The sequence below is a fragment of the Dendropsophus ebraccatus genome, chromosome 3, assembly GCF_027789765.1.
Source record: "Dendropsophus ebraccatus isolate aDenEbr1 chromosome 3, aDenEbr1.pat, whole genome shotgun sequence".
NCBI lineage: Eukaryota > Metazoa > Chordata > Amphibia > Anura > Hylidae > Dendropsophus > Dendropsophus ebraccatus.
In genome coordinates, this window is record NC_091456.1 from 138,117,357 (window position 1) to 138,142,487 (window position 25,131).

At 41.0% G+C, this 25,131-nt stretch overlaps 1 protein-coding gene across 3 annotated transcripts in view; it reads left to right on the forward strand.

The window, feature by feature from the left end:
- The window catches only part of GHR (growth hormone receptor), a 248,303-nt gene that overhangs the window by 64,829 nt on the left and 158,343 nt on the right, over positions 1-25,131 (forward strand). For all 3 annotated transcript variants that reach the window (XM_069962749.1, XM_069962748.1, XM_069962750.1), the window contains one exon: positions 1,763-1,835. The gene's annotated coding sequence lies outside the window, so the exon portion shown is untranslated. The remainder of the gene's footprint in view (positions 1-1,762; positions 1,836-25,131) is intronic.

Genomic DNA, 25,131 nt, shown 5'->3' on the forward strand with positions numbered 1-25,131 from the left:
CTTCCATCATGAGTTGCATGCTACCGACATGTAAAGTTTCAAGTGGTCATAATAATGTAACTCGGCTATGTAGGTTCTCTTAGAATGCCTTGAGCTCTGTTAGACATGCTAGATAAATGCTAGGTTATAGGGAGTTAGGGTCATAATAGGAGGCACTAGTAAGATTGTCCTCAATTTTTTTCATTCTGTTAATAGTGCCCTGTGTCTGCAGGAGAAGCTTGGGGGGAAAAAAGGAGAAAATATAAGTGAGCTCTTAAATTCTTTTATACTGAATAGAAACGCGATATACATTGAGGCTGGGTTCACACTACTTATATTTCAGTCAGTATTGTGGTCCTCATATTGCAACCAAAACCAGGAGTGGATTGAAAACACAGAAAGGCTGCCAGTGGATGGCTGCCATTTAATGGCAAATATTTGCTGTTATTTTAAAACAACGGCTGCTATATTGAAATAATGGCCGTTATTTACTATATGTTATGTTATATGGCGGCCATCCACTCAATTTCACCATTGTGTGGACAGAGCCTTTCTGTGTTTTCAATCCACTGCTGGTTTTGGTTGCAATATGAGGACCACAATACTGACTGAAATATACGTAGTGTGAACCCAGCCACAAGTTGTAATCTTGGTAAAACCCAAGGAACAGATAAATGAATTCATATAATATAACATTTACATAAATATAGCTAGATGTTACACCTATATTATATTGGATTCCAAAGTTTTTCTAGACATAGAGACTCCACAGGATTTACAACTCAAGTGATTTCTATAATGAATAACTGTGCGCCATTTCTCTGTGTTTTCCTAACATTCTACTGCTGCAAAAAACATAGCAATAAAAAAGAACACAATGTACTGGAGTCCACCTGAGACTTCCAATCATATTGATATATATAGAGAGATTTACTACAAAGTTTATGACACCAAGCTCAGGACGAACCTGCATGCTCACACTTTGTGAGTATCAGTGCATTGTATGTTTTACTTGCACATTCCTTTATCAAAGACTCCAGAATTACCAGTCTTATAACCACAGAAGTGATGCTAAAGCCACAGCTTACATATCTCCTTGTCTTGATTAAATAAAGGGGTACTCCAGGGAAAATTTATTTCAAATGAACTGGTGACAGAAAGTTATACAGATTTTTAAATTACTTATATAAAAAAAACAACTCAGGCCTTTCAGTACTTATGAGCTTATGAACTTATGGACAGAGGTGGCAGCAGAAAGCACAGCACGAGAATGGAAAGAATACACCACTTCCTGCAGGACATACAGCGGCTGATAAGTACTCAAACAGTTTCTTAAATACCAGTAATTTACAAATCTGTATAACTTGGTTTGCAGTTTGCAGTTTTTGCTCTGGAGGCTGACTCAGCTCCCCCAGTGCTCCAATATCCCCTTTATCAGAATCAAACTTGATTCTGATGGAGGCGCGTCACAGAGGGGATAATGGAGCACTGGGTTCCTGGGCCTGCTGTGTTCAGACAGTGTTCAGACTGGTGCAAATGAAACACAGAATTCAAATAATATCTTATGGCTAAGAGCACAATCTCGGCCATAGAACAAGAGCCGAGAACCACGCAGAGGTCCAATCAAGCACAGGCATGACACTTCGTTATTGCGATCTGTGGCGATCCCAGTAGATGGGCCCTCTCCATCAGCTAGTTATCCCCTATCCTGTGAATTGATAATAACGTTTATACTTTACATAGACCCTTTAATTGAAATGTATTTTTGTTTTTTCAATTTTAGATTCTGAATCTGTGCTTCAAAAATCTTCTCTCCATGTCCCCTGGAACCAAGTGTAGAGTCCAGACAACTGGAGGTAAGACACATGACTAACCACCTACAGATTTGCTGTTTATTCAGATGTACTGTAAAAGCTCATACTATAGGTCCTGCTCTAACTTGGCCTAATGTATGTACAATAGTACCCAGAATATCTATGGGTGAAGTATATGTACAGTGAACTCTTTGTCATGTCATGTTATGGCTCATGATGCTTCAAGCAAAGAGAAGTGGCTAAGTAACTTTGGTGCCTGAAATGTGTTCTCAGGAACCGAAACATTGTAGGACATATGAGTATCTAAAGTATATACTGCTCTGGTCACTTCAAAAATGGCTCTGACAGTGGTTGTCATGATTTGGGTCTCAACTACAGTATGAGTAGAATTCGAAGCGCCCATAATGCACTTGAAGTTCATGGCCTTCATGACCTTGTTCAAATAATTACGAAAAGTTTTAATGTACAGATGGGTCTACCCTTATATTTGCTTCAGTTGTCTTCCTTACAGAGAGTGAACTGGCCCCAGTACCATATACTGTAGCTGCGGGGTACAGCTCTCCAGCGTGACAATTTTAAGAAATCCATTTTTAATGCTCTGTCCTGGTGCCCAGTAACTAGGTATTAGGGCGGAACAGCAGCGACATGTAGTCATGCTGCCTTTGCCCTCTTCCCAACCACTCGCTCTTCACTGGCAGCCAGAGTGCTGGGCTTTGCATCAAGTGTGAGCGGCTCAGTAGAGGGTGGAGGCAGCGTGACTACATGTCACTGTGGCTCCACCCCAGATCTAGTTAGCAGCCACCAGGACTGAGTGAGGTGGATTTTTTAAATTGCCACCCTGCTGCAGACAGCCAAGCACAGTGTCGAAGAGCTGTGCCCTGCAGCTATAAGGTACTGGAACAAGGTCACACTCCCTCAGGGAGGTGATTGGTCATCTTTCAGAACTCCAATTTCTCATGAAACCAATTGAACACAGTATTAGGACACTCCATGAGAGCACTCAAAAAACAATTCAGTCCGAAAGCCGCGCACTCCAGTGCGATGCCTGCGATCCCGGGTGCATAGTTGCGCTCCCGGTAATCTGCGGCCAGGATCTTCCAGGGAATTCAAGATATATTCCCTGGAAATCCAGGGAATGTATCTTGAATTCCCTGGAAGATCCTGCCCGCAGGTTTCCGGGAGTGCAACTATGCACCAGGGATCGCAGGCATAGTAATTGAGCAAAGATGCCGTCGGACCAAAAGTCCGATGGTTCGCTCATCCCTAGTGTTCACACAGACCACAAGATTTACATCTCAGATAGAGTGTCACTTAATCACGTTGTTGTGAAAAGCACACATCTCAAGATGTGTTGAGTTTATTACAAAGTCAAGTGTCCGTGTACACCTTTTACTGTCACCTTGTGCAAGATACAGAACTTAATGGCAGAGGATGGCACATGCCTGTTGGAGGGCTGAAATGATGCCCAGTGCATCGTCTCTAGTCTCATTATTGATGCCATGTTGTTAAAGGGGTATTCACATCTTAACTAATATAGTTATATTTGTAGGGCTTGTCAAGTTAAATATCTTGCGAATACAATCATTTAGCAAACCTGCCTCCTGTTTTTTCCCTCCCATTGTTGACAGCTCTTAGCCTTGGTTAGTGACCACGACTCCGCTCTAAAAGCAATGGTCTGGTTGGTGTTTATATTGCTATATTTTCGATGTATAGAGAGTGTAGCTATATTTAGAGCAGAGTAGTGGTCTGTAACCTAGACAACAAGCTGTCAACAATGGCATGGAAAGAGCAGCATATCAGGAGAAGGAGGCAAATTTGCTAAATGAATGTAATTGCAAAAATATTTTACTTGACGAGTCCTACTATAACTACTACTGTATAACTAGCATAACTATATTAGTTGAGATATTTCTTTAATGTGTCCCCAGATCTGCTGCAGTGTATACATATACAGTATACATATATAAGAATAAATATTATCACATTAGAGAGTTCTGTAGATGTGTCATGGAATAATGGTCATTCCTTGTACAGTACTCCACAGTAGGAAGCATTCCATGATCGCCACCGTAACTATGTAATGTTCTTCTTAGAAAATGTAGATGTGTTTTCACTACTGGTTTCACTACTCACAACCACCACTTAGATGTGCTATATAGTGGAGAGTGAAATATTGGATATAACCTGTATATTAGGATTTTTTTTACCAATTTTTGTACATTTACATTTTCTTCTTTCTCTTCCTTTATGCTTGCTGAGTGTGGGTGGATTCTTGCTTTTGTGGTGTGCTTTGTGCTATGACTCAGGGTAATGTCTTTCGCCTTTGTTGCCCCACTGTGATGTTTCATAAAAACACTGATTACAAAGTCGCAGCTGCTCCCCCCTTTTCCCACCTACCTTTTTTATGTTTTTTTTTGTTTTTTTTTTTACTATAGACCAATTTTGGGGGTTGTTTCTGAAATAAACAAACCAAACATATATCAGTTGTGAAAACAGTTCAAAAGTTTTAGCAAATATAGCAGATTAAAAGCATATTAACCAAGCCCTCTAAGGCAACAGGGTCTGGAGGTGACTACAGCCTGGGCTCCCCTATAGCTATACTGATTATGATTATTGTTGTAGTTATTATTATTATTATTCTATTACATATTTAAATTATTATTAAGTATTTATCACTGGTCGTTTAAAACAGTATTGCCATGTCTGTGTAATTGCCTTTCACTTTTGATGCTGGTCTGGGGGATGTATGAGTGCCCATTGAATGTCCTGTACTTACATATTGTTGGTGGGGGTTTTATCCTCTGAGACCACCACTAAATTGAGACAGGAAGTCCCCTTAACCTTGCTTTGCCAGGTAAGGTGGCCAGATCCAGTTGCAGACCAAATGGACAGGAGGCCACAGCTCTCAAATTGTATAGGAAATAGCAGAGAAAGCCACCTTGTCTGGTGGAATATAGATTAGGGCACCAAAGTCTCTCAATAGGTGAATTCTGCACTTTTAACATAAATGGCTGAAGGTGGGAATACCGATTTATTTTTGAGTGTAAATTCAGCATGAATGTATATGTCCTAGATAGATTTGGTGTGTACATGATCCATGAATATTAGATTTGAGTGAACTTGCCAAAAGTTAAGGTTCACACAAACCTAAACCATCAGCATCTGAATCCTGCTGTCTGGAGAAGGTGGATGCCACCAGAAAACATGGATACAGTGTATGGCCTATGGCTTTATCCATGTTTTCCAGGCAGTCCTTTGCCATTCATATGCCAGTCGTGCAAACCTAAACTTTTGGCATGTTGGCTCATCTCTAATGAATATAATGTGCATTGAACATTTCCTAAGTGTATTGTATATGTTTTAAATATTACTTTACTATATTATATAAACTGAATTACACAAGTCTTTTCCCATTACCTTCTTATGTTCTTAATGCTTCATCACATGTTCTGTTGCCTACCTTGTTTGTACACATTACTAAGACTGACATATGTGATTCTGACTTGTCCTCTATATGGATTACTGATCCTTATTCCAAATGACATTTTTGCTGATGTAAACACACTGCACGGATATATATGTGTATGCATTATCCTCACCGTTACATAAGGTCTTCATTCCATCAGGCAGTAGTAGGGTTAAGAGGAGGAAGGATTATCAGCAGATGTATGGTAGAAGTTAAAAACATTATGTTAAACTATGAGTCCCCAAGGTCTGATAAAATTGATGCAATAAATGTAATTGGCAACAAAACGGCTCCCTGTGTTTTATCATAAATACTCAACTACTCTACACCCACAATCCTGAATTATTATTGCACACATACAGTAAGCCCTTGGGGAATTGGTCCTGTCTCCTTATGTGCCAGTCATTTACTTTATTCATGGTGTTTGTACTTAATATTATCTTTAGAAATCTGGATGTTAACCCTTTATCATATGTACAGCACTCTGAAATAATAATCCAGTAGACAGCATGGACATTTTTTCCAGTAAGTACTCAAGGGCCTTTTCCTAGGGCAACAGTTTCACTGAAAGACCTGTAGACAAGCCAAACAAATTTGATTTTACTATGAAGTAATTGCTTAAGGCTACCTGATCACATACTTGGATAATAGACTTGCCTTCTCAAGCTCAGTGAGGATCCCAGTGGTTGGGAATCCATGATCAGCCACTTATCCCCTATCCTACCGATAAGGGGCAACATTTGGAGAAAGACATTAACCATAATCCCTAGCGCCCATCCAATCAGCTGCAGGCCCCTCTGTGATGTCAGCATCTCCCCCTCCGCCTCTATATAAGGTGGTTCGTTTACGTAGGTGGCCAGTCGGCAGTTAGAGCAGGGAGAGATGAACAGAGCAATACAGGGACAGAGAGGAGAGGATAAGAGAGGAGGGCTGATTGGGGGTGATTGTTTGTTGTAGCTGCTAACCAAATGTCTAGTTTACCAAGTAACTGGTTGCCTATAGGAATTCACTGGGACCAGTAAAGACAAAATCCATATTATTTACTCACTGGGCACTGTAAACTCCTATTGAATTACAACCATTTACTGGGATCAGAGAACTGAGCGTGCGCTTTACATAATCAGTGCTCGCACTCCACTCCTACTGTGTTATACAAGTTGGGTTTCATTAGATTGGATGGCTGACTGGCTGATTGACATTCTTTTTAAAATGTGATTTTCCAATTTTTTACACTTTTACATGTGTTAACAAATTTGTCCTTCTGTAATAGTTGCAGTACTGTAGCTACTATAGTTTGGCTGTTTTATTTAAATTCATTAGGCTTCAATTTGCGAATATTAACAGATTTGACCCAAAATTTGTGAAGCTCGCGAAATGAATTTCCGGCTGCATTGCTCATCTCTATAAAACTACTATGCATTTCTGTTCAAGTCCACAAACTTACTGGTAAAGCATTTAAAGCAACTCTGTACCCTCAAAATTACCCCCCCCCCAAACCACTTGTACCTTCAGATAGCTGCTTTTAATCCAAGATCTGTCCTGAGGTCCGTTCGGCAGGTGATGCAGTTATTGTCATAAAAAAACAACTTTTAAACTTGCAGCCCGTGCCAAACGGCCGTGGCCTAGATTGTGTATGCATTAGGCTGTCACACCCTCTACATACCTCCTCATCATTAGAAATGCCCTAGAACATTTTCTCCTGTCAGAACATTGCACAGGTGCCTTAACAATCCAGCCCATGTGCTGTGCTGACACAGGTGATGAATAGTAGAAAATCTGCCTGGAGCATTCCTAATGATGAGGAGGGTGGGGAGGAGAGACAGAGAGGGTGTGCCAGCCTAATGCATACACAATCTAGGCCACAGCCATTGGGCACAGGGCTGCCAGTTTAAAAGTTGTTTTTTAGGACAATAACTGCATCACCTGCCGAACGGACCCCAGGACAGATCTTGGATTAAAAGCAGCTATCCAAAGGTACAAGCGGTGTGTGGGGGGGGGGGGGGCAGATCGTGGGTACAGAGTCGCTTTAATACAATGGCCTGAGTTTCTGCGGCATGATTTCCTCTGTGATATTTCATATTGTTGCTATATTTGATGCTACACTGAACAGTGAGAGGTGAAGGCTTACAGTGGTGTTGATGCGATAACTGAAAGTGTTATCAGAATAAAGCTGAATGGTATATTGTACACCATGTTACCTCGACAGGCATCTACTGTAGTCTGAAAAATATTAATAACTGGGAAGCAATAAAATGTTATCTCATGATTTATCCAAGGACAGACGAATATAATATAATTTTTTTTTTATCTTTTTTATATGTATATCTATTTTTCTGTTGAGGTGTGCGGGGAACACATCCATCACATCAGCCCTTGCAATCTTATTCCTGTCAATTTTATATATAAGGGTAATAAAAACATTTTATGGTATGCGGTATTAAAGGGAGGTGGTAAATATGAAGCTAAAGTGTGTTTCCTCTGTGAGATTGGGAATGCATATTAATCGACTATGCTATCACTTTTCAATTGGTGAAAGTATTAGCAATACCCCCTGATCAAAAAAATGGAGGAGACTAACAGTAGCGATGTGTCTATTGCATTGCATTACTCCCTACGGATCGCATTCACAAAGATGTGTGGAGACTTAAAGGCCATTCCTGCTACACTGGGAATTCTGAAAGAAAGGATATGCAAAATAGGTCTAACACCACCAAGTCAGCATTTCATTCCATCTAGGAGTCTTTTAGCATGACTAAGATATAGGCCAAGCCAAACAATCTCTCCAAAAGGAAAGACTGCCCATCTGCAGACAGATGTTTCAAGGTTGTTGCCCCTCATCAGAACAGAGCGGGCTGATGGCTGGCTAGTGAAAGGCCTATCGATGTGGGTCAAAGAGATTCTAACTCTCCTTAAGGAGAGTGTTGTAAGGTCGTGTGAAGACTCAAAGGCCATTTTTGCTTCACTGGGAATTTTGGGAAGAAAGGATATGCAAAAAAGAATTCAAGCCACCTTAAGAAGACGGTGTTGCTTCAAGTCAAGTGGGGTAACAACCTGAAACAGCTGTCTGCAGATGGGAAATCTCTCATTCCATTTAGAGAGATTGTTTGGCTTGGAATATATCCCCAGTCAAGGCTCTAAGACTCCTAGATGGAGTGAAACACTGATTTGAAGGATTGCTAGCTTTCCAAGGTGGTGTTAAAGCTATTTTGCATATCCTTTCTAGCCAAAATTCTTAGTGGAGCAAGAATGACCTGTGAGTCTCCACACATATTTATGATGCTTTCCTTAAGAAGAACAAGTATTCCTTTGATCTGCATCAATAGGCCTCTCACTACCAAGCCAGCACCCTGTTCTATACTGATGAGGAACAACAACCCCGAATCAGCTGTCTGCAGTTGGGAAGTCTTTCTTTATGGAGACATTTTAGGCTTAGCATATATCCTCAGTCAATGTTGTGAGACTTCTAGGTGTAGTGAAACACTGACTTAAAGGAACGCCTCATTACCAAAATGGCTTGAGAGCTATTTAGCATGTTCGTTCTCTAAAGACCGTGTTAATCCAGAACACTTAAAAATATGGCACCTGATATGAGTTATTCCAGGTTAAGGCTGGGTTCACACTATGTATATTTCAGGCTGTATTTGGTCCTCATGTCAGGTCCTCATAGCAACCAAAACCAGGAGTGGATTGAAAACCCAGAAAGGATATGTTCACACAATGTTGAAATTGAGTGGATGGCCGCCATATAACGGTAAATAACTTCCATTATTTCAATATAACAGCCGTTGTTTTAAAATAACAGCAAATATTTGCAATTAAATGACGGCCATCCACTCAATTACAACATTATGTGAACATAGCCTTTCTGTGTTTTTAATCCACTCCTGGTTTTGGTTGCTATACAGCCTCAAACATACAGCCTCAAATATACGTAGTGTGAACCCAGCCTTAAGGATTATTTCTGCTTCGTCTATACTAAACAGCAAGCAGTGGCGTAGCTACCGCAGTCGCGGCGGTCGCCGCCGCAACCGGGCCCGCCATGAAGGCCCCGCAAGGCCCTCCCGATCAATCACTCTTGTGACCACAAGCATTATTTTGCTTGCGGTCACAAGAGTCCGTCTCCCCCCGGCTGCTGCGCGGCTGCCGGGGGTGTCGCGCCTTATCCCCGGCAGCGCGCGCTTCCCAGAGCTCCCTGGGCCTTGGGCCCTGACTTCCGGTTCCGGCGCGCAGGGAGCTCTGGGATGCGCGCGCTGCCGGGGATAAGACACGACACCCCCGGCAGCCCCGCAGCAGCCGGGGACAGACCAGGAGGAGTGAGGATCTCAGGTGAGTTAAGTTTTTTTTATCAGCCTGCAGGGTGGGGGGAAAGAGGGGGGCATCTAAGAGGGTGGGGGGAAAGAGGGGGGCATCTATGAGGGTGGGGGGAAAGGGGACCATCTATGAGGGTGGGGGGGAGAGGGGGCCATCTATGAGGGTGGGGGAAAAGAGGGTCCATCTATGAGGGTGGGGGGAAAGGGGACAATCTATGAGGGTGGGGGGAAAGAGGGGGCCATCTATGAGGGTGGAGGGGAAGGGGACCATCTATAAGGGAGAGGGGGGAAGGGGACCATCTATAAAGGGGGGAAGAGGGGTCCATCTATAAGGGGGGGAAAGGGATCCATCTATAAGGGGGGGGAGAAGGAGACCATCTGTAAGGGAGGGGGGAGGGGACCATCAATAAGGAGGGGGGGGGAAGGGGACCATCTATAAGGGAGGGGGGGAGGGCACCATCTATAAGGGAGGGTGGGGGGAGAGGGGGCCATCTATAAGGGAGGGGGGAGGGGACCATCTATAAGAGAGGGTGGGGGGAGAGGGGGCCATCTATAAGGGAGGGGGGGAAGGGGACCATCTATAAGGGAGAGTGGGGGGAGAGAGAGGGGGCCATCTATAAGGGAGGATGGGGGGAGAGGGGGCCATCTATAAGGGAGGGTGAGGAGAGAGGGGGCCATCTATAAGGGAGGGTGAGGAGAGAGGGGGCCATCTATAAGGGAGGGTGAGGAGAGAGGGGGCCATCTATAAGGGAGGGGGTAGAGGGGGCCATCTATAAGAGAGGGGGTAGAGGGGGCCATCTATAAGGAGGGGGAGAGGAGGCTATCTATAAGGGAGGGGGTAGAGGGGGCCATCTATATGGAGGGGAGAGGAGGCCATCTATAAGGGAGGGTGGGGGGAACGGAGGCCATCTATAAGGAGGGCAACATGGGGGGAGAGGGGGCCATCTATTTGGGGGGGCAACATAGGGGGAGAGGGAATACACAGAGGGGGGCATATATTATTAGGGGGTCACAAAGAGTCAGCCTACCCACTAAAGGAGGGTGTAAAGGGGCCAATACAGATGTGCAGTTTGTAGAGAGATGAGGATGGTGCCAGAGTGAGGAGACTAATATGTCTCTCTGGCAGATTCTGTGGATTCCTGGCTCGGAGAAGTTCTCATAACGGCCCAGGGCAGATGGAGAAGAAGATGAAAAGGAAAGAACTCTGATCAGAAAAGACGTCCCCTGTGAGTCACCTGATATAACTGCACTGTAATGTATATGGTGTATAGAGCCTGTGTAGAGCTGGAGCCACCTCTATATGACTGGATGAGGTGATTTAGTATACTGGATTTAGTCAGTAACAATATGGTGGTGATGGTATGCGTTGTGGTGTGGCGGTAATGTTTCCTTTCTATATACTGGTATTACTGGTAATATGGGTCTCAGTTTACAGGATTTGGTCGGTAACAGTATGGCGGTAATATGTATGGTGATAATACTTTCTCTTCCAATATGCTGGTGTTATTGGTAATATCTGTCTTGGTGTGTGTGTATATATATATATATATATAAATATATACACACCAATAGCATCACTTGGTCGTGAAAGGAGGGGGGGGCAAGTTGCCCTCCCGCACCAGGGCCCAGAAGACATTAGCTACGCCCCTGACAGCAAGTATTGTTTAGGTTGCAAGTAGAAGACTCTTATTCAGGAACATTGTATGGGCCCCTTGTCCACATGGAGACCCTTGAAAGTGACATGTATGTCTGACTTACATGTGCTATAAAAGTTTATGAAATATGAGCATCCCCACAAGGCATTTACAAGATCTTAAAGAGATCATGCAGCTTGCTGACATTGTCCCTGTTGAATATGAATTAATGGCCTTAGCTCATGGCCTCTGCCACTCTCTTGCCATGTATGATACTCTACGTAATTGCAGAAAAGCATCACTTGTCTTAAAGTAATAGGATCTGACAATTTTCCAGATGTTGCAGATATCTGCATTTTGCATAACATTCCTGGTGCGCCCCAATGACACTGTCACCCTTGTACCCAATGTAAAATTCCACTTTGTGATGGTTAAATTGCAGCATGTTTGATGAACTATTGGCTAATATTTGGTGTTACTTTTCTTTGCAAATAAATTGCCTTTATCTAGCTTCAAATGAACTTTACATGACCGGCGGTATTTTTATCCAAACTAAATATGAAATTACAGAAAACATTTGCAAATGTTAGAGGTGAAAATGAGTAAGTGGTCAAGTACACAATAAAGAACACAAACATGGAACTAAAAAGATAAAGTATTGCAGAGAAATTAACCATAAAACTGAGCCGTAACCTTTGTACAGACTAAAATGACTTAGGTTTTCTTACCTGTTGACCATGTGGCAGAGTTTATCACCATTTTACTATATTTGAATGTGCAGAAGCCATAAAATAATCACATTATAGGTCATTTATATACCTTGATGTTGTGTGATGCTTTACTATGGATGTGGTGAGACATACTGTTAGGCTGTAATAAAAAATTCCCAGCACTCACCAAGAAGTTGCAGTGAAGTTTTTTATCGTATGTTCAACGCCATGGCACATGAACACAGGACATGTTTCAGCTTAGTGCCTTTCTCAACTGTCTCAATGGACAGTTGAGAAAAGCATTAAGCCAGCCGAAACGTGTTGGACATACAATAAATTATTGCACTGCAATTACTTGGTGAGTGACGGGAATATTTTTTTATTACATATATCACTGTTCCTATCCATGTACCACCCCCATACCTAGGAGTACTGACAGACTCTTAGAGGACTCTATGCTGTTAGGGAAATAGTTATGGGAACCATAACTGCCAGGTTATGGGAAATCACACTAGTGAGCTGTCCTTCTGCAGATCTGCCTGGTTTCAATGTTTGTTTTTCACAATTTGAAGGCTGCACCAAAATGTGGTAAAACCACATGTCGGCATACCATAGCCATAGTGTGTGACCTCAACCTCAGGCTTCATTCACACGACCTCAAAATGTGTCCGTAATTGCGGATCCACAATTGTAGACAAATTTATATCCCATTGGCTTCTATCTACCTATTCATACATCCGCATATTTTGCAAAACACATTAAAAAGCTTATAGCATCTGCCTTTTTTTTCGCATACATTACAGAGGTAAAATAAAAAAATATTATAAATAAATAAATATTTGCATGGAAGTGAGATGTCTGGTGGGCAATATTTAGAGTTTTTTTTTCTGTGCTAAGGAGTTATTTTTGGTAAATTAAGTGATAAATATGTTATAAATCACATAGGTTTTACATGGAGGGAAGTTGTGTGATAGTGACTATTTAAATAATATTCTATTAGTTACTAAACGTTTCCTGCATATAGATTCTATAATTTATTAGCCTATGGCAGAGACTAGCTATAAAGAACATCTCCAGATTTATGTGGGGAGATATTTTTAGTGTGGGTGTAGGTCTTTTTATTAATCTGCTGGCTCCCAGGTTTGACCAGTTCCATAGCTACAGTATATATAATTTTAGGTTTTCCTGTATAGAGTTGTAAATCTGCAGTGACTTACTTGTTGGGCTGAAGATATTTACTCCTTAGCTTTTCATCCTGTTTACTGGCACAGTTGAGTTTTCAGGTCTATTATGTATGAAGAAGCTCTAGGAGTATTGTCAATTCAATTCAGTGGATTACTTGTATGTCATTATGAAATGAGACAGCACTTGGGGAACCTCAAATCCCTTCCTCCTTGTTGTTAATCTCTAATAAACGCGAAAATTGAGATCCCTCTAACTATCCTCTGTAATATATGGGAGACAGCTGGGCTTATGACCATGTAGTCATAGGCTGTAAAGGCATCCGCAGAGCAGATCACATGATCATTTCAAGTAATTAGATCCAAGCAAGAAGCAGCTCTATCCGAATAAACATGATAGGTTGTAAAGTGGATTATATACAGACTTTTCACTGCAGACGGTAGCATTTTCCTGTTTTATTACTGTTTCAATAAGGAATTAGCAAGAGTTAAATGTAGTATTTTTATTAATCAGTCATGTGTTTAAAAAAAAAACAACAACACTAAAATAGTCTGATATAATATATTATATGGGTACATGTAACAATCAATAAAAATACATAGAGAGCATATAAATGCTCAGACATTAATTTATTGAGCAACCAATCACAGCTCATTTTGTCCTGGTAAAATGAAGAATGAGCTCTGATTAGTTGAAATAAGACAACTTGATAAATCTATCCCTAGTGCATGGTAGTTTTTTTTTTAAAAAATTCCATTTTAAAATCATATTTTGCAATAATCCTAAAATCATGGTTTTCTTTCTAACCACTGAGCCTGAAAATAAGCTGAGACTTCCTGTTCTGCACAGATCACTTTCCAGCAATGTTCTCCTTATTATCACAGACAGGAGTGGAGTGACCGGTATGTTAACACCATTTATAATAGCTAATAATCATAACTCAGCCTCTCCCCTCCTAATAGAATGACCTCTGCACAGGTCACAGAGCATGCCTAGAAAACTCTTCCATTCCCATAGAAGGAACATCTCCCTTCTATTTTGCCTATGTCCATAGGGCTTTGTGTAAAGAACATCTGCTATTAAAAACAGCTCAGGCAAGGACTGCCCCCACATTAGTGTCCTATAATAAAAAAAAAAAAAGGAACAATAAAAAAAAAAAAAAAGAAACAGATTAGAAAGAAGGTGTTTCAGTAAGTAAAACAAATTTATCTGCATTATCTGATGTGGCAACCTGGGAGCGAAAAGCTAGAAAAACCATAATTCAATGTGCTGAAATACTGTCCAGTCACTGCAATGTGGTATACAGTACTAGGTTAATGCATGTATTACGGTAGGCGCTTTTAAACACAGATTGCTAAATTGTATTTTTCCAGAATATTCATATTTGTACATACGAAATGTTACGTGAATCGGCTAATATAAGCTGATGTATGTAAATGGTAGAGGAGAGAGGCATGAGGATTAATGCCTGGAGTGTGACCTGTGCAATGCAGATGCCATCAGTCAATTACTTTGACATTCATGGGCTTATTCAATCAAGCGTGTAAAGACTTGGTGCAAACATGTACATGTTTGGTATTCGCTGAGAAGAGAAAGATCATGTTTAGCTTCATACAAATGTAGCCTGTATGTCAGCATATGGAGTTCCTTTATCTTATTTTGACACCATATTACTCATATACTTCCTACCATTAGTATATTAGTATAACTTCTAGAGGGGAATATCACTGTTATATGATATCAAATAGAACATATTGTCATCTTTTTTGACTTATTCAAATAAAAAAAAAACTCTACTCAGATGTACAGGTTGTATGCACAAGAATTGGTCCGGGAGGCTAAACATGACTGCAGCAGTGATTCTGTACCTGCCGGATGTCAGTCCCGGCAGCTGTCCCATCCGGTGTATAGCAGCATCTCTCCATGTCCAATGTCACATGAGCTGAAAGGCAGAAGTGTTGTACAGCACCTTTAATTGGCAGTTTATTTACACCTCAGATTTGCCATAGAAATGTCCTCAACTGTTCCATTCATTTGAATAAGTCCTGAAAAAATCCAAGTAGATCCTGCAAAAACAAACCCATTAATATTTATGAAGCAGATTTTCACATAGAAATTTCTAAAACCAATCTGCCACCCTTAAACTTCATATGACCTAATTTGTGTATCAATCAAAATGTGTAAGTTTGCATAATTTGCAACAGCAAATCCACAGCAATTTTATACCATGTGAGTTTACCTTGACAGTGACTGGTATCCAGGCTGTATTTTTTAGGTGTTTTTAACCTTGCACCATCTAGAGCAGGTGTCAGCAGTAACTTGTATACTTGTGATCTTCACCATTATATCCCTTAGATGCCATGATCAATATGGCATCTAAGAGGTTTTACAGTAGGAGGAGTATTCCAGTGGGATGGCACCAGCTGCCATATAAAGGAGCCTGTTAAAGCAACTCTGTGCCCACAATCTGACCCCCCAAACCACTTGTACCTTCAGATAGCTGCTTTTAGTCCAAGATCTGTCCTTGGGTCCGTTCGGCAGGTGATGCAGTTATTGTCATAAAAACAACTTTTAATCTTGCAGCGCTGTGTCTAACGGCCGGGGCTTACATTTGTATATGCATTAGGCTTGCACACCCTCTCTGTCCTTCCTCCCCACCCTCCTCATCATTAGGAACGCTCCAGGCAGATTGCTTCCTATTCCCCACCTGTGTGTATAATGAACATGCTCTGGATCTTTAATACACCTGTGCAAAGCTCAAACAGCAGTAAATGTTCCTGGATCATTCCTAATGATGAGGAGGTGGGGAGGAAGGGCGGAGAGGTGGTGCCAGCCTAATGCATATGCAAATGTAAGCCCTGGCCATTAGACACAGCGCTGCAGGATTAAAAGTTGTTTTTATGACAATAACTGCATCCCCTGCCGAATGGACCCCAGGACAGATCTTGGATTAAAAGCAGCTTTCCAAAGGTACAAGTGGTTTGGGGGGGGACAGATTGTGGGTACAGAGTCACTTTAAAGCCTGCCAGAGGCAGGATCTAAGAAGCTGAAAATAACTAGTTCTTTATACAGCAAAAAAAAAAAAAAACTGGGGCAGAATTGCTGTTTTACTTCTAACCTTACACCCTCCCCAACCGCCAAAAAAAAAAAGATAATTTAATCTAATAGATTTTATGTATCTCAAACATTTAAATGCAGAGATTCTCCGATAGCTAAGTTGTTACAAAAAATGTTACGGCAAGGAAGCTAGGACAACAGATAGACAAAAAAAAACATGCATATAGTGAAGCATGACTAAGGAATAGTCTAGTTTGCTGTACCTACCTTTTCTTCCTTAAGGCTATGTTCACACAACTTATTTTTTCGTAAAATTACGTCTGTTGTTGCCACTGCCTCTATGGAATCCCGGATGGAGCGTATACACATAGTATACGCTCCGGCTGGGATCTCCTGCGACACCGTAGAAAACTGACATGTCAGTTTTCTGCGGCTGCTATTCGGAGAATAGCGGCTACAGAAAACCCTGTCAGTGCACACTATGGAGCGAGTGACTCCGGCTGCAAGCTTCATAGTGTGCAGTGGGGATGCGCCTGCATCAGAACTCTGCGGCCCTAAAGATCATCCGGCTGGTACTGCAGTACCGGACGGCAGGGGGTTAATGAGGCTGTCACTTACATACTCGCAGTGGGATGACAATCCCGCTGTGAGCATGTAGTCTCATAGAAACCAACAGGAAGGAATCTGCTGCAGATTTCACAGCAAATTTGCAGCGGGAAATCCACTGCGGAACCGGTACGTGTAAATCTTGCCTTAAAGTTATAAGTTGTATTCACACCACTTTTTAATATTTATATTTTTAACTAATATAAGAAAATAATGCAAACTTTTTAATTATGTCCCTTTTTTAAAAGGGACAGTGTGGTAAAGCATATTTATACGTGCATTTAACATGCTGTTTTTGACATAGAAAACCTACGATTTTCTGCATCTAATACAGTATGTATCACAGCCCAGAACTGTGGCCCAATGGACCACTGAAATTCCTACTGAACTAAATGGGAGCTTCAGGGCAAACCCCTACCCCCCTCAGTATCCCAAAGTTTATCACAGCTTTTTCTGATTTGACCATTTTCCAGCAAAGACAAATCATTCTCCTTAATACAGACATCTATAAGAACATCAGTCCCAAGGCTAGAGCTGCACAGTGACATTTGGTCATGTAATGTCTTCCTATGGGGAAATAACTTGAGTGCCACTAGCTGATGACAGTTATTCCCCCATAGGGTAACAATGAGTGCTAATTTTGCCACGACTGTCACATGATCGCACGTTATCATTGAACTCTGACTTATATATAATCTGGCAGTGTCCCCAGATTGCTTGTAATGGGAGGTCATAATAATAATGCTTTAACTCTAATTGCTGTCTATTGTATTATACAGTGTCAGATTACCCAATGCTGACATTATAGACTGTTAAATTTAAAGCCATCACTTCTCTAGTTATATCTGCTATGTAATAAAAAATCATGTCCTGTATGACACTTGGAGGAATAGCCGAGTGGCTGGGAAGGCGCTTTCACTTGCTAATGCTTTGTGTTGCTCAGACAGTAGTGGTTCTTGGCAGAATGACAGGATGCATTGTAGAAAAGTATTGCTGGAGGCAAGGAATTAACCCTGGCAGAAGAAAGGAAATGTTGTGGAGTAAAACAGCAATACGATATGGTAAGGGAGAAAAATAATCTGCATGATGTGTCACTTTTCTTGGTCGAATTTATGCAATAATAGTTTAGCTTGGTAATAATAAAACCATATTGACCATCTAGAAGGACACCAGGGAAAGTGGAGAGGTAAAGTATATACTTTATTATTTCCTAACAATGTCCGTGCAGACCTTACTTCATGGCCATCGAACCGTCTAATTGGCTCAATGAGCAAGCGCAGATCTAGAAGATTGGCACCCACTTACATTAAATGGCGGGCAGTGTAACACTTATTTTCTGTGTTTGTACGCTTTGATTTCTTTATTGGGATCATGCTCTGAGCTTTAGCTAAGAAAATGATCAGCTCAATTGGTGATACTTCTAGATATTCACCTGAGTCCTCTTTAGACATTTCTAATTTCATTGATATGTGCATACTGTATACAGATTAGGCTGGGTTCACACTGCGTTTTTGCAATCCGTTTTTTTTGCAAAAAACGGATGAAAAACAGATGGAAAAAACGGATGCATTAGTGTGCATCCGTTTTTCCATTGACTTCCATTGTAGAAAAAATGGATCAAAACGTACACACTCTGTACACACAATCTGACCCCCCCAAACCTCTTGTACCTTTGGATAGCTGCTTTTAATCCAAGATCTGTCCTGGAGTCAGTTCGGCAGTTGATGCAGTGATTGTCCTAAAAAACAACTTTTAAACTTGCACCTCTGAGTCAATCGGCCAGGGCTTAGAGTATCTGTGCCCTAACTTTGCACCACCCCTCCTCCCTACCCTCTTCATCATTAGGAATGCCCCTAGAACATTTTCTCCTGTCTGAACATTGCACAGGTGCCTTAACGATCCAGACCAATTGCCGTGCTGACTCAGCTGATGAATAGTAGAAAATCTGCCTGGAGCATTCCTAATGAGGAGGGCGGGGAAGAGGGAAAGAGAGAGGGTGTGCCAGCCTAGTGCATACACAATCTAGGCCCGGCCGTTAAGCACAGGGCTGCAAGTTTAAAAGTTGTTTTTTTAGGACAATAATTGCATCACCTGTTGAATGGACCCCAGGAAGGTACAAGTGGTTTGGGGGGGTCAGATTGTGGGTACAGGGTCGCTTTAAGCAAAGAGTTGAAAATTCCTGGTTTCCTCCATATAATAAATGATGGAGAAATTTCCGCTTCACCTACTTGGCCAATACAAATAGGTGATTAATCATTGTATATCACTTTCATCCCATTATCCACACTCCATGATTGCTTCTTGTTACCCTACCGTAACCTTGTTTGTTTGTTTTTAATTTGTTATTTTTTTTTTACATAGGTGTTAGTATTTGTTTACTTTATGTAACTCCCATTTTATTAAGCTGTTTTCTTGCAGTTCAAAAACAATGACTTTTGTTTCCACCCAATTATTTGTCCCACAGTCCCCCAGCTTGGTAAGGTCTATAAACGCTATATAACCACACTCTGAGTTGCATTTTTCCCATGTAGTATGACTAAAGTGTGGGGATTCTAAATTTTTTATGTTTATATTTTTTGTTATTGTTATTTTTTATGTTTATATCTTTTGTTTCCACCCAATTATTTGTCCCACAGTCCCCCAGCTTGGTAAGGTCGATAAACGCTATATAACCACACTCTAAGTTGCATTTTTCCCATGCAGTATGACTAAAGTGTGGGGATTCTAAATTTTTTATGTTGTTTTGGATTGCAAAATTCAGAGTAACCGAATTATAGTGTAGCTATTTCTGTGCACTGCAGCTGTGTTGGATGGGTGGATATATGGCACATGCCAAGGATTATGTTAGTAAGAAGGTTTTATGTAGATCGGAAAATGGGCAGATGAAGAAGTCCTTACTACCATCAATTTCTAAGTTTCCAACTTTATCTGCCTTCTCCATTATTGCGTTACTGTGTGGCAGGTTTAGATTTATGTTTTGCTGAGTACACTTTACTGTATTGTAAATTACATAGTGCAAATCCAAGATCTTAAGGTTGCGTCCAAGAATACCAGTTCTTATATGCAGTTTTTACACTGCAACATTCACTGAGGCATATGGGATGCATACAAGTATCAAGTACAGGATAAAACCCTCATGTATTGTACAGTGTTTTATGACTACTCATTATAGTCACTTTATTTTATAATAATGATAATAATAATAATAATAATAATAATAATAATAATAATGCCTTTTTTCAATCAGTGACTCCAATTTAAAGAAATCGTCTAATTACTGACAGATCTTTAAAGGGTTTTACTAGTCTTATAAAATTGATGACATTTACTCTGGAAAGGTCATCACTATTACATCAGCAAGAGTAATTGTGTACTTAAAGTGAATGTACCATTTTTACATGAATAGACTGGTGCCGGATTGGGTCTGCTGGTGCCACGGACCTTTTTTTTTAAAACAGCAGCGGGGTTATCACGCATGGTGCCGGTCTATTAGCAAGCAGCAGGCGGGCATGAAGCACTGGAGATGGGCTGCTGGCCCTCCCCTCTGTGATGTGGCTCCATTAATGGAGTTGCATCACAGAGGGGAGGGTGTTTCGGCACACTGGGGACCAGCATGGCTCGCCCCCAGTGCTTCATGCGGGATCGGTGCTCTGAAATAGACCAACGGCAGTTAAAAAAAAAAAAAAGGACTGTCCCCACGCTGGCACCAGTCTATTAATGTAAAAAACAAAAAAGCGATATACCGATTCTACATTTGCTTTAAAATGCAAGACAAAGCATGGAAAAATTGAAAATTCACAGATAGCCACCAGAGACCCAGAACAATGAAGGCACACAATGGGATTATAGTTGTTTCTCTAAGGCTGTTTGAAAATCGGTCTGTAATCTTCTTATGGAAATGTAATACTGTCCCTTTAAATGGTCATTAATTGCCTCGGCATGAAATCCAGCTGTGCTTACAATGGTTGTACTGTAACAATGGAGTACAGGCAGGCGGCACATAAATCACATACCATGTTAAGTAACTTCAGTGCAAAAATGTACATGTTATCGGAGCTTGAAATTGCTGACCTTGACAGGCTCCTCAGCACAAAGGTCTTAAAAGAAAAGATGGTTACAAAATCTTGATACATTGTGGCAAATTACGTAACAGTTTGCAGCATATAAAATTTGAGACTACTATTTTATCTGGATATTATGTGGTGGTTTGGATCTTGTGTGGTCGGGACATCTTTAGTCAATAACTACATTGTGTTTAGTCTGTGTTGTGGAATATTTGTAACCGGTATATTTAGTGTTGTCAGAAGGAATGCAAGTAGCTTTTTTTTTTTTACTGGTTAGTTGGTGTTTCATTACCTTTATATCGAAGGGGTATTCAGCTCAGGTAAAATACACATTAAATCTTTCCCCTCCTGGGGACTTACAATTTGCTCCTTACTTGTTCTGAGTTGCTGCTTTCTGCTGAAGACACAGTAGAACTGTATGAGCTGTTAACTCTATCTCCACTCTGAACTCCCTCTTCCGCTTTCCTTTCAGAGGCGGCTCATGTAAACAGTGTCCCTGGCCACTTGTAACTGCACTCTGTAATGCCGGGAGGGTTAATCTCAGTGAGGTCACCAGCAACTCAGATTAACCCTCCCAGCATTACAGAGTGCAGAGACAGCCTCCAGAGACCTGTTTACATGATCTTTCTAAGAAGGGAGGGGAAGGAGGGAGAATACAGCAGTGAAAAGAGATGGAGTGAAAAGGTCAAACAGGCTCAGAACTTGGGTAAGGAGGCTGATAATGGAATAAAGGGAAACTGACAGCATAGATATCTGCAATCTCTGTGTCTGTTTCTTAGCTCTACCTGCTCACTCACAGTATATCCCTCAGCCCCTCCCTCTTCCATAGACTTGTATGGGTAGCAAAAGCCTAAATAATATGAAATAACAGGTACATTCAGGACACAATTTAACATGAAAAATCTGTGCAGAAGCTTTAAATGCCCCTCCATCTAACCACAAGGAAATGACTTTATCCGAGACTATATAACAAAGCTGGGGTGTAAGCTACATAACAGTAGAAATATCAGTCTTCTATGTGAACAGGGTTAATGCTGTAATAAATCAGGATTGACAGGTGGAAAAACGTTACTTATTAAAAAATAAGCTTTTAATAATACGTAACTATTTTAGTGTTTATTGTTAACATTTTAGTAAAGCATTACCTTAAGGTTTGATTTTATAAAAATCTTATAGTAAGAATATTTCACCATTCAATCAGCTTGATTCTGCTGGCCGGAAAAAATGAGCAAATTGACCTTCACGATCTGTGCAATGCAACTACCAAGGAGCTAAATTAATAACATACAATCTGCAGCATAGAATAACTTAATAACATAGGAGTCTTGCATGTAGGTCTAGAAAATCACATGCCTTCAATTGCCTGAGAACAGGAAAAATGAGCAAACTAAACAAAACCTGCTTTCAGGGTATAGGGAGTATATGAAGATCGATGTCGTAGTACTCACTCATAGGGGGGACGTAATTACACGTCTCAAAGCATTGTAACTTCCCATCTCGCCACATCTGGTTGCATTTAAAGGGCCACTAAATCTAAACTGTCCATATACAGTACATTGTAACTATCTTTAAATATGGTAAAATATGGTCCATGCAGTATCACATAATATCAGATTGACATTTTTTTTCAATAAATAATTTAATATCTAAAGCCTCCGGATACCATGCCATGAAAACCTCAAAAGTCTTAACAGAGTACAGCAATACATACTTTACAGTCACTGTATTATGTTTCATATGATGCATACAGGAAGAAAATTATGATGTATAATCTGATACGTAGATATAACATACAAATTATAGTATCACGGCCAATACAATGCAGTGTGCATGCAGCCTGTTTGGCAGCTTATACATTTCTATATATCGCAGTGAACAAGTACTTGACCACAGATTTTATCAGGACGATTCCTCGGAACAGGTTACATGATTATCAGGGTATATTTAAAAATTGACCAAAAGTGGGTATTTTGGGGGTTCCTGGAGGGTGGGGCTTAAATATTGAGATGTAAGAGCAATGTTTTTAGGTGAGAAGCCTATATAACACAGCATGTCTTGAAACTGTAAAACTTCAATAAGCCTATATACATTGCCCTCCGTGGAGAGCAATCCTCATTCCCCACACCGATCAGAACTTTTGATATGCCAATAGAGATAAACGTGAATACTGGTGGCTAACAAAGTTAGCTCATGGCTGTATCCATGTTTTCCCAGGCCCCCTAGGGCTACATCTAACTTCGTCAGCCACTGACGCCATGCTTGAGTCACACTCAACTCTACATGCTAATATAAAATGCAGGGATTTTGAGGAAATTAGTAACCATCTAATCTTGACATATGTGCCAGTCCTATCGGATTTGCGTGATAGCTAAACCTGACATAACAGCCACATACTATCAATCACGTATGCTGCAAAGTCCCCTATCAGTGTCTGCACTTTTATTTTATGACGGGAAACCCACTTAACCTCCACCATCCAATTTCCATTGTTATGTAGAAAACAAGGTTAAAAAGGCTAACCATTGTAACCAATATAATCGCTTTCTTTTTCTATTCTTGGCAATCATAAGTCCATCTATTACTGAGGTGTACATTGGAGTATGTCTGTGCCAGGCATTGCTTTTAATGGCTTTGTTTACTGTTGCAACCAAATTTAAAAGAGTATTCCACCCAAGAAAAATGAAATTCCACCAAAAATTCCACCCAAAAATTAAATGCTCTCAAATGCTCCAGACAAATGGTCCAATTCATGTAATAGAAACCTATTACAAACAAGCTTAGATAATTGGTGGGAATTGAACAGGGCTAAATCTTTCTTAAGTGGAGTACCCCTTTAAGAAGTTGTCCAGGATAATATGATAATTTTGCATTCTGCCAGGGCTGCAGGGGGACTTGTCAATAAAGTATACTTACCTGTCCTGCTCCCGATTTACCTCCCCGGCCCCTGTGCTGGTGCCCGCATTCCATCAATCTGTTCCCCTGGCATAGCAGCTGTAGCAGTTTCCTACCTGTGCCATTGACTCCCTGAGCAGGCTGATGTCATGTCCTAGACCAGGAAGTAGCAGAGGACCAGGCACCGGAACAGCATAATGCAGGAGCCATAGAGGTAAGTGGATGTTGTTTTTTGCACCCACCCCCTCCCCGGGGATATTTAAAAATGCCCAGAGTTCTTGTTTACAGGAACATGATTGCAAAATACACAGAATTTATGTGTTGTCTGTTACCATGGAGGAGACACTTTTCTATTCTATTTAAAAAGCCTCAGTTTTTGCCGCAATTTAATTGACTTTAATGCAACACATTGAAGTCAATGGAATGGTGGATGTCCAATGCACACAGTGTATTAAATAACAGATGTTACTGTCCTTTCACCGTTTTTACTATTAAATTCTATGGACTTTTTAATTAAAGACATACCCAAAGTCCAATTAGTCCGCCTGAACTAGAATATTGACCAACAGCTGTTATTGCACGGGCGGCCAAACAGCAAAATTAGGTCTGTCATTTTAAATTCAAAATGACGGACATAATTTTAAACGGAGAGGAAGAATTGTTGTGTGAACATAAACTGGAGAGAATGGAACGGCTGCACATCCCATCTATGGCTGATACTAATGCCGCTTGGCCTATATTAAAAATCAACACCAGAGTGTCTGTATAGGAATTGATCAAGCCATATTGCCCCGTGTACCACCGCGCAGGTCCACACGGGTCCCTACGCTAACTCCACACCGTGTCGGTCAGCGACCGCCAACCCCGCAAAGCGTGCACATGCAGGGAAGGGAGGCCATGGAATGGCCCTGCAACCCCAATGTCACAGGACCAGACCCAAAAAGCCTGACCAAAATCCGGCCAGCACCACCAGCGGGGAAGGCTGCCCCCAAACGACACAAGTATGGATATGGTATTACACTTACCATTGCTGCTCTCACAGAATGGGGAAGACATAAGGTCCGGACATGTGAGCACAGGCATATCCTGCTAACCGTTGTGTGAACATAGCCTTAGTTTGCATCTAGCTGTAGGACTATGAAAAGGAAATGTTTAATTTAGACATATGGCATTTCTCATTTTAAATACATTGCAAAGGAGTTTGTAACCTTTACATAGTTAATCGCACCTTTTGTACGCACTCCAGTATCTGCACATAAATTGAAACATATCATACATTCACTTTCCTTGACTTAGAAATAGTCTTAAACCTTCTCTCTTTTATGACTAACCTATTTTTGAAAATTACTTATAAACTAGTACACTATGGTCTCATCCATCCAACAAGAAAAAATCTTGTGTACTGAGTACAACTGGT